This window comes from Bactrocera tryoni, chromosome 1, assembly GCF_016617805.1.
Source record: "Bactrocera tryoni isolate S06 chromosome 1, CSIRO_BtryS06_freeze2, whole genome shotgun sequence".
Lineage (NCBI taxonomy): Eukaryota > Metazoa > Arthropoda > Insecta > Diptera > Tephritidae > Bactrocera > Bactrocera tryoni.
The window spans coordinates 19,493,647-19,509,214 of record NC_052499.1 but is presented as its reverse complement, the minus strand read 5'-3'; positions in this window follow the sequence as shown (position 1 = coordinate 19,509,214).

Here is a 15,568-nt window from a genome sequence, read left to right as displayed (position 1 = left end):
TTTTACCAGGACATGTATATTTTGGATGAATCTTAACCGTTCTTAGCTGTGTGCTGTGTTGTTAAACGTGGCTTGTTCTTCAATTTCGTCCATTTAACGTTCGGGGAAGTGTTAAGCACCCTGGCGATTTGACGAGGTGTTACGTCGATCTCTAATTTTGCTTTAATTTGGCTGCAATTTAGTTTATTTTTTATTGCTGCATGGAGTATTTGCCCTTTTTGACGGAGTGTCCTTTTTTGGTTACCCTTTGTTGGCGGTTTTATTCCATACTTACTGCCTTTTTTTTAAAAAATTACGGATTACGTTCTCAGACCTCCCTATTCTCCTTGCAATCGCACGATTTGGGTACTTCTTTTCCTTTAACAATTTAACTGCCACCCGTTCTTCTTGCGTCAAATAAGATCCTTTAGGCATGATCTAAATTATCAATAAAATACACGTAAATACAAAATTTTACACTAAAAAGCCCACTTTACCTTTTATTTATTATCTACCGTCTAATGAAAAGCAAAAAAAAATTTACGCTGCAGCTCCTCTTTTAAAAAATATGATTTTTTCTAACATGCGCTTATACGAATGTCCGCGTTACTACTGCGATGCTTCTTTTATTGTGATTTGCCTACTTAAACAAGTACCATTACATGCCTACTTACTACAGTAATTGACATATCAAAATCTTTTTTTCGAAATAATCTGCTTTAAATATGCTTTTTCGAAAAATTTCATTGTGCGCTTATACGAATGTCTACCACTGTATACACTTTAGAATATATATATGTATATTTAATTGATAAGCATAACGAGCTGAGTCGATTCAGACAAGTTTTTCTGTCTGGCTGTTAGTCTATACTATATATTGACATATTTGCACGCTAATGTCGGCCATTTTTTTTATATCTGTTGCGACTGAGCGATCAGAATCATGTGCTTGTATGGGAAAATTGTTCAACAAATTTGGCATGGTTCAGTATCTAAGACAAAGATATCCGTACAATATCTGAAGAAATAGTAAATAGTTCAGATCGGATCACTATAACATATAGCTGCCATACAAACTGACCGGTCAAAATCTAGTTCTTTAAAGAATTTTTTGTATTTGTAAACATATTAACATCTTATTTTTATTTTAGTATGTTTTTCAAAATACATACAAAAGAAACACTACTCACCTGCTGAAATTGTATTGTTTTTATAGAGGGTAATCCATCGAGTTTATTTTTTAATCAATGCCTGGATTGATTTATTTTTACAAAAGTTAAGAATAACTTTTTAGTATTCTAACAAAAACAAGCATTCCAGCTCCTAATTTACAAAATGATATTCAAGCATTTAAACCCACTGAGAAGCCAAAAGCATTATTCAGACAGTTTACAAAGCTTGCTTCAGAGTTAACATACCAAGCCTCAATAAATAAAAGGGAGATAGTTTCCGCTGCAAACCAAATACAAATCTGCACACTAGACGTAACAATCTTGCGCTTTCAATAAACAGTAGAGAAAGGCAAAAATCGTGCTCATTTCATACCCTATACAGAGACACAGGCATGCAGCTCTTAAGTGACCGCGTGGCCTAAATGGTGAAAACGAAGCAAAAGCGAAATCAAAACAATTACCTACATACAACCGAAAGTAGCTCATTATTTGCTTTTAAATGAAGCCAGATAGCAGAGCACGTAGCAAAATTAAAAATGAAAACGAAGAAAAAAAGAGAAAGAAAAAAAGAAAATGGAACTTAATAAGTAAAAATTTGTTTAGCTTGCGACTTGCAGCGATTTAATTAACTTTTCTGTTTGTATAAAACACCTGTGGACACGCAAGCAATTTGTGGGCCGCTAGGAGAGAAGCAATGCTACAACAACAAGCTTTGCGTATTTGTAACGAGAAGCGCATTTCAGCTGCTTGAACGCTTAAGAGCGTGGTACCTGGGAAAAAGGTATTCCCACGTTGTCCGTTGCGGCGCTGCATATATAATAAACTTGACTGACCTTGTTTATGAACAAAGAAGAAAATTTGCTTTATTTTATGCCTTTTCCCATTTCTTTTTCGTTTTCGTTTTTTTTGTGCCTCTGTTTGTAGGCTGCTTTATACAATTTGTATTCATTTTTAATTTACCTGGTGTTTACTCGCTAAATTGAATATAACTTCAGCTCACTGCGCCCCCAATGGACGCCAGCATACTGTGTAAACTGTTGACTGAACAGTTTTCTTGAAAAAAGGTGAAACTTTATGGAAGCAGAAAAATGGTTTCTTTTTGGAATTTACATTTTGCATTTTGCGTGTTTGGTTTGTTTGACTAGCCGACGCTTTTTTTGCTTTGCGCTGTTAAATTGCTTTGATTGAATTTTATTTTGGCTTTTTATGATTGAAAATGCATATTCTTGGTTGCCTCAAACTTTTTTATAGACACTCTGCATATGGCACACTTTCACACACAGCCGCCACTGCGTATGAGTAACATTATTTGCAATATGAATAATTGAAAATTCAGTTGTTTCACTATGTACTTAAATGCATCAGCGGCTACAAAGTTAAAGCATTTATTGTTGGCTCCAATTATGCAAATTTTCTTGCAACGCCAACACATGCATGGCCTGCTGCGTACTGCGAAGTATTTCTTTTTTTTAATTTATGCGCATAGTATTAGTGATTTTCTAGTGTCCGCCGTTCAACTGCAGGGCACATTAGCATTTCTTTTAGCCTGACAGCTTTAAGGAAAATATGTTATGAAAGTGTTGTTGGCTTCGGTAGGGATGCGGTGTAAATAGTAACAGACGCCTGACCCTAGAGACACGCAGTCTATTAGTCTGTTATGTAGGCTGTAACTGCCTCAATTGGAGTGACAGCGCTATGCTCATGTGTCCCATTTGCATAGGTATTAGGGCAGTTGTTATGCAGTAGCACATTATTCCGATAGTTTTTTTTTTTCTATTTTAACTATTTCTTATATCATTATTGCGTATTTAATTTGAATTCTAATATAATTATTAATTTCAATTTTAATTTTAATTTTTATTTATTAATTTAAATTTTTAATTTTTATTTTGATTTTTAATTATTAATTTTAATTTTAATTTAAAATTTTTTTTAAATTTAGTTTTAAATTCAAAATTTTTTAAATTTAGTTTTGTTTTAATTTTAACTATAGTTTTATTTTTAATTTAAATTAAATTTTTTTAATTAAAATTTTTATTTTAATTTAATTTTTAATTTCAGTTTTGTTAATTATAGCTTTAATTTAATTTCATATTTAAATTTAAATTTTACTTTTAATTGTAATTTTAACTACAGTTTTAATTTTTTTCAATTTCAACTTATTTGTATTTTTATTTTTCATTTTTATATTAATTTTTCTTTAAATTTCATTGTTCTTTTAATTTTAGTTTTAATTGTTATTTAAATTTTAATTACAGTTTTAATTTTCATTTCAATCTTAATATTTTTAGTATAATTTTTTTTTTTGAATTTTTATTTTATTTAGTTTTAATTTTAATTTTTATTTTAATCCCAATTTTAATTTTTTAATTAAAAATTTTACTTAATTTTATTTTAATTTTAATTCATATTTCAATTTCAAATGTAATTTTCCTTTAAATTTTTATTTTATTTTAGTATTAATTTTTAATTTTAAAGTTTAATTATTAATTTCAATTTTAATTGGAACTTTTATTGCAATATTAATTTTAATTTTTTAAATTTTAAATTTAATTATAATAATATTTTTTTTTATTTAAAATTAACATAAATATTAATTTTTATTTTCATTTTCAATTGTATTTTAATTGTAATTTTATTTCATTTTTGTTTAACTTTAACTTATATTATAAATATATGCATAATAGACACCGTTATTGTCGTAAAAAATTTCTTCTGTGCTTGTCCATGTTTAATTAATTGCCAACTTCTTTTCCACTTTAAAACCATAGACATGCAAATTACTTAGAATTTAATGAATATTTAAGTAAAATGAAAATGCGTTTCATAGCAGTTAGTGCTCTTAGAGGCGCCCCAAAGCGAAAATATTCAAAATAAAAGCATGCCAATGCATCGAAAGTGTATGTCTGGCAAGTTGCCAAAAAATTGTGGAGCAATATTCATTGAAGGAATACAAATTTCTAGTGAAAATGGAAGGCAGGAATATGGCTGCTAGCTTTGTGGATGAGTAGCCTCAATCCCTTGAAAGAATTTATTTGAAATTTTTGCTTAAAGTTATTTTTTTAGTAGAAAATTTCAAAGAATATAAAGGTAGCAGAAGTTTCTTGAAGAGAAAAATTGCTCAAACAAATTTTATCAGTGAAGTCACTGGCACCGCATTTTTCCAAAATCGTATTTTTGCATAAATATTACTAAAATGGTAAAAATGCATTTGTATATCAGTATTTATGTATATAAATTTAAACAATTTCATATATTAGCTGTAAAATGAATGTTTGTAAAATATTAAAGAAAAAAATTATAAGTGTTTACAAGGCAATAAAACATGTAAATTAGCGCGTACAAATCGACACTTATATGTACATTAGGGTGTCAGTCTTTTCTCAAGTTGAGTTTTCCTTTACAAACGCCTTATGAACTTTAAATTTTTGCCGTAAAAAAAATAATAAAACTTTTCTGTTTGAAATTTTTTAACAAATGTAAAGTGCCTCTATAAACAAAAAGAGCTCTATTCTAAACTGTAAGACTTGTAATAGTTTTACAAACAAAAAAAAAAAAGGCGATGACAATATCTCACCAGAACCTGAGGAAATTAGTATTCACCAGTTAGAATGAGGTATTTATGGATTATATGTAATGAAAATGAAGAGAGGATAAGGTGTTGGTAAGGACATCTTCATGAATACCGCTGAAAATAATCAATCCTTCGAGCTCAAGTTACCAAAGAAAGGCTTACCGCTTTGAAAAAATTACACTTATTGGTAATAAGTAATAAGCAGCTGGGCAGCGGCACCTTCCCAATTAAGGGACCGGACATTCCAGGTGCATGCCCTTAAATCGTAGTCCTTATTTCGTTTGCCGTGGTCGTCATCAAAAGGGGGGTCTCTCATCCGAGGCTGGTTGTTACTGTTCATTGGGGGTGTTTTTTTATGTGGCGGGTCCCAAACCCAGCGCACAACCCTATGTAGGGGATATTTCGCCTTCTCACTTTAGCTCGCCTTCAAACGGATGTTCTTAGGCTACCCAGAGGATACTTGGTCAAAGACCGGAAGTAGTGAGCTGCTTGAGCCATGTGTAAAAGAATCGTTTCTGGCCACTCCCAAGTGAATGGCGATCAGAGAACTTTCCTCACTTGCATGAACTTCTACACATGACTCCATCCTCCAATTCTGCTTTCTCCAGACTGGACAAGGAAGCAAAAGGAATGGGTCTGGCAGTGAACGAGGCAAGACGAAATATCTCCTGTCATCAAACAAACAGTCGTCACACTCGCGACTTGGCACTCACGTCACTGTTGACAGTCATAACTTTGAAGTTATAGATAATTTCGTCTATCTTGGAACCAGCGTAAACACCACCAACAATGTCAGCCTAGAAATCCAACGCACGATAACTCTTGCCAACAGGTGCTACTTCGGACTGAGTAGGCAATTGAGAAGTAAAGTCCTCTCTCGACAAACAAAAACCAAACTCTATAAGTCACTCATAATTCCCGTCCTGCTATATGGTGCAGAGGCTTGGACGATGTCAACAACTGATGAGTCGACGTTGCGAGTTTTCGAGAGAAAAATTCTGCGAAAGATTCATGGTCCTTTGCGCATTGGCCACGGCGAATATCACATTCGATGGATCGATGAGCTGTATGAGATATACGACGACATTGACATAGTTCAGCGAATTAAAAGACAGAGGCTACGCTGGCTAGGTCATGTTGGCCGGATGGATGAAAACACTCCAGCTCTGAAAGTATTCGACGCAGTACCCGCCGGGGGAAGCAGAGGAAGAGGAAGACCTCCACTCCGTTGGAAGGACCAAGTGGAGAAGGACCTGGCTACGCTTGGAATATCCAATTGGCGCCACGGCTCGGCTATAATCGCGTAAGCGGTGTCTACGCCAATTAAGAAGAAGAAGAAGAAGTGGAGAATAAGACTAGATGAATGTCTTATCAAAAAAATATATATATTCAACAATTTTTAGATTTGAAAGCCTAGAGCTATCCCTTTTTCTTAGAATGATCTTTCAAGAAGTTTTTGAAGACTTCAAGCAGTCTGTGATCAGAAATTAATCGATGACTTGATACTAACTGACATTTTTACACCAGTTTTACTTCACTAAACAAATTTTCGTAAAATGGTTAAAAAGAAGAGGCTATCATAGCCTCACTTTCAATGCCAGATTGATATATATTATGATTGTATTGTAAGCCCAACGAAGAATTTAGACTGAAAAAAGAACTTTTTTACATCATACGTTCCCACGACAGTCGGGTCTATTTAACCGGAACTAACCGGAATCTTCTATCTGGTCAAGCACTGTTAATTCAGCATAATTCTGCAGCTACAAAAACAACAACAACAGCTTTTTTAGCTTGGATCTTTGTTTTTGGAGCCAAAACATGAAACTTCAGCGGGCGTTTGCAAGAAAACTCCACTTCAAAATAACGCACACCCTAATGAATATATAATATGGATACTTAAAATATGCAAACAAAAATATTTATTTTATTTCTGTACTATCACATAGAAATATATATTTTTTCGCTCTGTTTACATCCACTTGGCTACGTTTAGTTCATACTTATTTGTATAGGTTAGTAAACAATTGTTCAAAATTGTTGAAGCATTTTCATAAAAACCTGATTTTCTATCAAGTACTTATTTGTTTATTAATAAATTGGCTTATAATAAATAAATAAGCGCTTAGCTAATAGACAAGCACACATAATGATGGTGAATTGTAGCAGTACATGCTTTTCCATACACACCCCCAAACGCTTACTAAGCATTTCCATTTAAGACTAATGTTTGTTTAATTATCATTTGGTTTAATCGATACACTTGAGAAAATTAGACTAATTATAAACATACATATTTTCTATATATATATGTGCTGCCGGATTTCTATGGGAATCTTTAATATTTTCAATGCCAGCAGGAGCATAAAATTAGTTGGTTGGTTTGAGAAAAGTTGTAGTACATATATAAATGACTCTTAAAGATTATATTATCCGTTTTGGAGATATGAAACTGAAATTTTGCACACGTCCTTCTCTCCTTAAGTAGCTACATATTTGTCGAAGCGTGCCAATGGAGCGGAGCTGCTAAATATACTGACCGATCAAATATTATATAGTTATACAGTTTCGATGCAGCCCAAGTTAACGTGTTTTCTGTTGCCGATATCACACTTTTTACCAAAAATTCTTGGGATATGATTTTAGCATAAAAACTAAGTCTGAGTTTTTAAGGGGGTATTCTGGTATAGAAATTTAAAAAAATGGAATTTTTTTTATCTTTTCAAAGTTTAATTATTCAAGAAGGATTTTTCAAAACTCAAACTATTTTCGGAGATATAGACATTTTTCTCACCCGGCATCCAAACTGGTTCGGCCGGAACTAATCGAACAAAAGACTTTACGCGAAACTTTAAACGCGTTTTTCTCAAAACTGACTTTTTCGGAACGATACCCACGATTTCTGAGGTTCTACTGGACCGATTTACTTGAAATTTTTATAGAGTCTTCTTTATAGGCTTGTCTATGGTTGGAACTAGCCCCATCCCCAAATTTTTATTTTTTATTATTTTTAAAAAATTCGAAATAATCAGAAAAAGTGATCCAAAAAAACTTTTTTTCAGGCAGTCGCCATTTTGTGCAAACATTTTTTTCCCACTTTTCCGTAGTTCCGAACATTGCCACATTATTCCTAGATTAACAATATTTGTTTTTTTTTTTTGGTTTCAGATAACTAGGAGGGTATGGTCAAGTGGAAATTTTTAGAGACCCCCCACTTCGTCAGCTCATAATTTTGAAATTTTTTACTTTTTTTTAATTTTTTTTCGGTACTCTTCTAAAATTAACAAATAACTAATAAAAAAATGGATAGTGAAAATATTAATTGCCTTTTTGTACGACACTTTAAAAATTACCTGAAATTCATGCTTCTGGACCAGAATACCCACTTAAATCGAAAAATAGTCGAACAAAAATTGTATTTTTTTAATGTCCTCCTAATACGTACGAAATTTCACCAAGCAGACTTGGTATGAGATTGCCTCCACCATTTTGTAAGCTGACGTGAATCCGCAATTATAAAAGGTGTCACTTGGGGCGGTTGAGCGGCTTCACTTCTGTCACAAGCTGTATTTTTTACGCTTTCAATCTAAGATTTCGACGTAAAATGCGACATAGTTCAATATGTCTGTCCGGTCTTCGTGTATACTCTCAGATACGGTTACTGTATTTTCTTCTCTGCTTGCTAGACGTGGTCTATTCGGCCGAATATTGTTCAATAATGAATGCTGGGTCTCAAGTTGGGTGATGGTGTTGCGAATAGTACGCTAGGTAGGGCGATTATGTTGACCATAAGTTGAGCGAAACGCGCAAATGCATTCTTGACAGAAGGTGAATATTCGTAATAAAGTTGAACGATTTGTAAACGTTGTTTAGGCGTGAGTCTTTCCATAATAAAATGCCAAACAATACTGAACACAAATAAAAATCAAAAAAGGCTATTGAAAAAATATTTTTATTGGATCGCCTCTTATATTGTTCAGGAAAGGTTCCCGTAGTATTAGGTGCAGAGATTTAAATTCACTAAACCCTTTGCTTTGTGGTGAAGAAAAATTTTCGCCTTAGTATATGAATTATTCCATGTAAACAGATTTTTTTTCACAGAAGATTTGTCCCCTGAATGAAACTCCGTAAGTTACTGCCCCGGTCAATTCTACACTGATATCCACATTTTAAAATACAGTTACCATGCAGCTAATAAAATAAATAACTTTTCGGAATATTTTCAAATATTTTTGATTGACAAAAATTTTTTTTTTGTATGTATTTTCAGCAAACAAAAGGATTCCAACAATGCATACTATTTAAGGCAGGTTTCTCTCTTGAACTCACATCAAAAAATAGTTCGCTAATTATTTTCATTATTCTTATTATTTTTGTTAAGCAGTTGCGTTTTGAATTTTCAAGTTATTTAGGCATGTGCATTCTAAAATGCGCAAAGCAAACAAAGTGAAATTCCTCCAACTCTTGCACCGCGAAGAGAACAAAAAGTTTTCGCGGCGTATTCAATAAGTTGGCTGGCATTTTGCCAACACAAGGCAATGTCATAATTTTATGTGGCAAAAGCACACTTTTTACCTCTCTACAGCCTGTTGATAACTGCATTCAATTGCATTCACTTATATGTAGGCGCATATAATTACGTATATATAAATAAATTATATACAACGGCCTACAGCAATTTTTGCTCGATTATTATGGTGCACAAAGTTGGCAAGAAAAAGTCAAAACTATCGCGGACTCACGACTGACTGCACAGTAATAAACTTAATCGAAGCTTTTTATGTACAGTTATAGATAGTTGTATATTGTTATTTGAAAATTACACATTGCAATGAGTTTTATTGCAGCTCTTTATACTTACATTCATACTATATGCAGTTTTCTGTTTTTGTGTAGTTCTTTTGTTATGTAAGTGTGGTTTTATACTTCCATTTAGTAGCGGTAAATGCTTGCATTTATGTTAATATTTCGCTCAGCAGACTGATAAAGTTTTACTATAGTTCAAATTGGCTTCCGAAGTGTTTATAAATTTTATGCCTTATCGAGGCAATCTTTGCAACGAGCGACCTATGTATGTCGGTGGATAACTTTTTAAATTTAGAATTTTAATGCGCTGCTATAGCGATGAAGATGAGAGACACAAATCTTTAACAATTTCAAAATTTTCCTCTCTTTGAGTTGAATGTTGCGAAAAAGAAAGTTTTAGTCCACGTAGGATTTCCTCCGGTAAATATAGCCTTTTTTAACAATTTTTTTCGAAGTTGCAGAATGTACATTTATCGACCTATCAAAAATGGCTCATAGAGTTAAAACTCAGGTAGATCTCAGGTGACCGTTCCTTCTTTCAAAACACTGCAGTATCGTCCAAACGGAAGTTTTTGCGGTCAGAAAAGTAGCTGAGGTAGGTAACAACCCAGGAAACAACATATACATACATACGTCTATCAGAATAATTGCATATAATTTCATTGTACTTATATTCTGGGTTCCAAACCACAAAGAATTTCGGGAAACGGAATACCTAATGAAATTGGAAAAAGTGTCATCTTTACAGATATCTACAGTCGCTAAAAGTGATACATAATGAAATTTTCAAAATGCCTGACAGACGGATCAGGTTGAGATGAAAGGCCTTACAAACATGCAGGATCGCCAAGATCATTTGTAAGAGCTCCGAAGAGAAACGATTTACTTATACAGACTCGAAATAACCGCAAGACGATTTTTGCGGAATGTGCAAAGAAGTAGAAAGAGAGAGAGAGACGTAGGAACACCTCCTCCACTTCTAGCCAGCTTTATCATATCTAGGGGTTTCGCAGTTGAAGGGGTCAGATAAAATATCAAAATATAGTTAGGTATCAAGAAGCATTGACGACTTATGTGCCGAATGCTTCCAATACTTTAGCACGAAATAAACTGAACCTAACTGATCTAGCATGGCGTAACTAACTCCTCATCTTACCAGCTGTTACATTTTCCGAAAACCAATAGTTTCCTTTGCAAATGTATGTGAGGAGCTTGAAATTCCGTCCCACAGTTCTCTTATACCGAGTTGCTGACGAGTGCTCTCAGAGAGCAGGAACCATAGTTTTTCAGGCAATTTTGTTCAGAGTGATGCATAGAACATTCCCCGAAGAGTAGATTTTTGCTTTTTTGGCTTCTTGTAAATCCTTTCGTTATATTGCTTTAAAAATATTGGTCTGAAATTGTGCACACCTCCTTTACTCTACAAGCAGCCTCTGATATCTGACCACTTTAGCATATAGCCGTTATACACACTGAACGATCGGAATCAAGTGTTTGTATGGACAACTTTTTTATCTGATTGTGAGCTTCAAACAATTGCTGCAGTTTTATAAAAAGGCACTCGATGTCTTCAAAGCGAAAATATCTTTCGAAAAGCACTACTTAACTACCATATTTGAAATCATTACAAGTTTTATTACTGTTCGCTTGATTTACTGTAGCGATTAATTTTCATTATCTGTGTATTTTCATTGCTATTTCGTTCATCGCTTGCTGTTATTGTACATTTGTGCGTGCTGCGGAATGGCAAGAAAAGGCCATTTCCATCTCCAACTGATTATCTCTTTGCAATGATAACTAGCTGCGGGCAACTACTTGCTTATTGTAGTCACGTTACAGAGATTGCAGATAGGCCTCTGGCGTTTTTTATATCTATTGCTCTCTCTCTCTGAGCAGACTGGTACAGTTAGTTTTCTTTATAGGTATATATATACGAACATACAGTTATTTCCTTGAACTTGTAAACATTACCTGCTCTAATTTTTACCCCGACACTCTTTTTACTGACGTTGGTGTCATTACATATGAACACGCCTGCCAATCCGCAGCTGTCAAATGTCATGCTGCCTCAACACTGTCAGTGCCGTAAAACAAGATAAATGAACTACACGGCCGAGCTGAGGTTCAAGCGGCGAAGAATACATCATTTATAGATGTGGCGTGGTGTACGCAGCTGCTGAAGTGCTTACATTTGGCGCAATATATCATGTTTGCACCATTTGATTTCAGAATATTGACTCGCTTCTCTCACACAACTGAGAGCGCCTATTAGCTGACCTTGCCACCAGTTACTTGCACTATGTGTTATTGCCATTGCTTTCATATGGGCCGTTTGATTCAGTGATTCTACTGAGATTTCGCGTGCGCACCATACTTTGCCGCTGTATCGTTCTTCCTTCCATTTCACGCCTCCAGAAAATAATCTTCCATACTCGTTTGTCTGTAGGTTTGTTTGTATGTATTTCCCCATGGTCCAACTCAATAAAATTTAGTACGTGTTGTAAGGGTTAATCGATGTTTAGTTAGTTGTTGGTGAGCAGCATTTTTATATGTTGGCCGCAAGCGTTGCGATAAAAATGTATTTCGTGTATTGCTTTTATGTCCGGCGGGACAAACGGATATTCAATGTTTGTGAGAGATATTTTCTTTGTCAATACAGAACAGATAAATACAACAATATGCCATCGCTTGCAATGGAGTATTATGAATAAGGCAAAAAAAAACAAGTAAGGAAGGGCTAAGTTTGGGTGTCACCGAACATTTTATACTCTCGCATGATAAAGTGATAATCGAGATTCCATTATCCATCATTTACATATTTTTTAAATACCGTATTTGTGTAAAGTTTTATTCCGCTATCATCATTAGTTCCTAATGTACATATGTATATATTATACAGAGAAGGCATCAGATGGAATTCAAAATAGCGTTATATTGTAAGAAAGCGTGGTTGTGAACCGATTTCACCCATATTTCGTACATGTCATCAAGGTGTTAAGAAAATAATATATACCGAATTTCATTGAAATCGGTCTAGTAGTTCCTGAGATATGGTTTTTGATCCACAAGTGGGCGACGCCACACCCATTTTCAATTTTAGAACAAATCCTGGGTGCAGCTTCTTTCTGCCATTTCTTCCGCAAAATTTAGTGTTTCTGACGTTTTTTGTTAGTCGGTTAACGCACTTTTAGTGATTTTCAACATAACCTTTGTATGAGAGGTGGGCGTGGTTATTAACCGATTTCTTCCATGTTTGAACCGTATATGGAAATGCCTGAAGAAAACGACTCTGTAGAGTTTGGTTGACATAGCTATAGTAGTTTCCGAGATATGTACAAAAACTTAGTAGGGGGCGGGGCCACGCCCACTTTTCCAAATAAACAATTGCGTCCAAATATGCCCCTCCCTAATTTATAGGTTTTCGGTTTTCGCCACTTTGTGGGCGTGGCAGTGGGCCGATTTTGCCCATCTTCGAACTTAATCTTCTTATGGAGCCAAGGAATACGTGTACCAAGTTTCATCATGATATCTCAATTTTTACTCAAGTTACAGCTTGCACGGACGGACGGACAGACAGACATCCGGATTTCGACTCTACTCGTCACCCTGATCACTTTGGTATATATAACCTTATATCTGACTCTTTTAGTTTTAGGACTTACAAACAACCGTTATGTGAACAAGACTATAATACTCTCCTTAGCAACTTTGTTGCGAGAGTATAAAAAAATCAGATAACATCAAAAGAATTGAATTCGTACGTGATGAGTTTGAGAAGTCTGTGTGTTATTTAAATTTTCTATATATAATATTGATTGGCAACTTTGTGCATGTAATGTGTTCTCAAGCCTCTATGAAATTATATTCCATTGAATATGCAAATGGAGACCTTTAACCAAATTTAAATATTCAAATTGAGGACTGAATCTATCATCGCAGCGCATAATCAAATATGGTGTTTGAGATACTGGAGGCCCGTGGATGCATCAACACGGTAAGACTAAGAAGGATATTGGAAAAGATGGTCATAATAACATGGTTACTATAACAATATACATTGAGAGGGCTGTACCACTTGTTAGAAATTATGTATGGACACCGGCGCAACTACAGCAGATTATTGATAGGGATGTAGGACAACAATGAATAGAGATGCTAGTTGGTCCAGAATAGAGTCATCATTATCAAGTAACTAGGTCAATCAAGCCAAGGATTATCAGATGGTTTTACGCCACGATCGTGCGACCAATTATCACTTATGGAGCGGTGGCTTGGGCTTAGAAAGCATCGGAGACTCTCGAGCTACTGCTTAGGGACAGTACAATTATGTGGTACACCAATGGCTCGAAAACAATAAAGAATGTCGAAGAGAACTGGTGCAGGGGTGGAAACACCACGCCCAAAATTCTTCATACCCATGAGTAGTTTTCCGAGCATATTCTAAGCAGAGGTCTGTGCTATAAATCGATATGTAGAGTTAACGAAACTTTCGCAATGAACGTATAGCTATACCAAGCGATAGCCAATCGGCACTCAAAGCAATTTCTGCATACGAGATCAAATCGCTATTGCTGCAGGAGTGTATAGAACGACTGAGTAGTACATCAGATCGTAACCATGTGCACCTTATTACCAGGTTATAAAGGTATGGCTGATGAGCTTGACCACTTCGCAGCATCCACCAACATGGTAGGACCGGAATCACCCACAATGTCATCAAAGACAGTAGATTGACCAGCATTAAAAACAACTGGCTTGCGGTGGACATTGATATTCCTAACAACAGCCTTAGCATATATACCTATTTGAAATTTTAACAGCACTAGTAGCGACTGCAGGTAAAGCAACGGGTGTGAGATAATCCACATTCACATTATCAGCAAAAAGAGAAACAGCAACGTTGGACGGAGAAATATTGGTACCAACAACAGTGGCAGTAGTTAGAATAGAGCTGGCAGCAGATGCAGTAGCGAAGGAACTATTCGAAATTGATGCAGAGAATTTGCCGTTGTCAGTAATATGCTTTGATCATTGCAGATCGCTGACTTCAATTCGTGAAGACTTACGAACAAAGAACTTCGATCATTATATAATTGTTGGATTTTTATACCCTGAACAGGGTACATTAAGCTTGTCACGAAGTTTGTAACATCCAGCAGGAAGCATCGGAGACCCTATAAAGTATATATGTAAATGATCAGTATGATGAGCTGAGTCGATTTAGCCATGTCCGTCTGTCTGTCTGTCTGTCTGTCTGTTTGTCTGTCTGTTTGTCTGTCCGTCTGCTTGTATATATACGAACTAGTCCCTCAGTTTTTAAGATATCGTTTTGAAATTTTGCGAACGTCATTTTCTCTTCAAGAAGCTGCTCATTTGTCGGAACGGCCGATATCGGACCACTATAACATATAGCTGCCATATAAACTGAACGATGGGAATCAAGTTCTTGCATGGGAATCTTCCTCACTTCCTGACGATACATCTTCACGAAATTTGGTATGAGTTATTGTTCATAGAAATAAACGTACAAGGTGGGGTACTTTCTCAACTGCTCTCTTCACTATCGTTTGTGTCATAGTGATCTTGGTGGTTAACGACCAACTTAAAGAAATCGAGAAAGATGGTCATAGGGGAATAGCCTATGCTGCAGATGTTGATCTTATGGTTAAAGGAAAATTCCTAAATACCAACTTGATGTCAAGTAAAAATAAAATATTTTTAATTACTAGAAGATATAAGATCCGAAATGTGCTTATTCTTCCTTTCGGAGATTCTTATCTTCAACCTTTCGATAAGGTGAACTAGCTAGGACTTATCCTTAAGAGAAAGCTTTCATGGAGGCCAAATTTATTAATATAGAAGAGCAATAGGTAAGAGGTGAGGACTCTCACCAAAGTTAGTGTTTGGCCAATATTATTCTATGGTGTTTGCTTCCGCAGGAGAATGTTGGTGTGGAGTTTTCTGTTAGGAGCTACCAGACCTCTTTCGTATTTCTCACATTAGACGCACTGCTGTAAAATCCAGCTTCTTTCAAGGA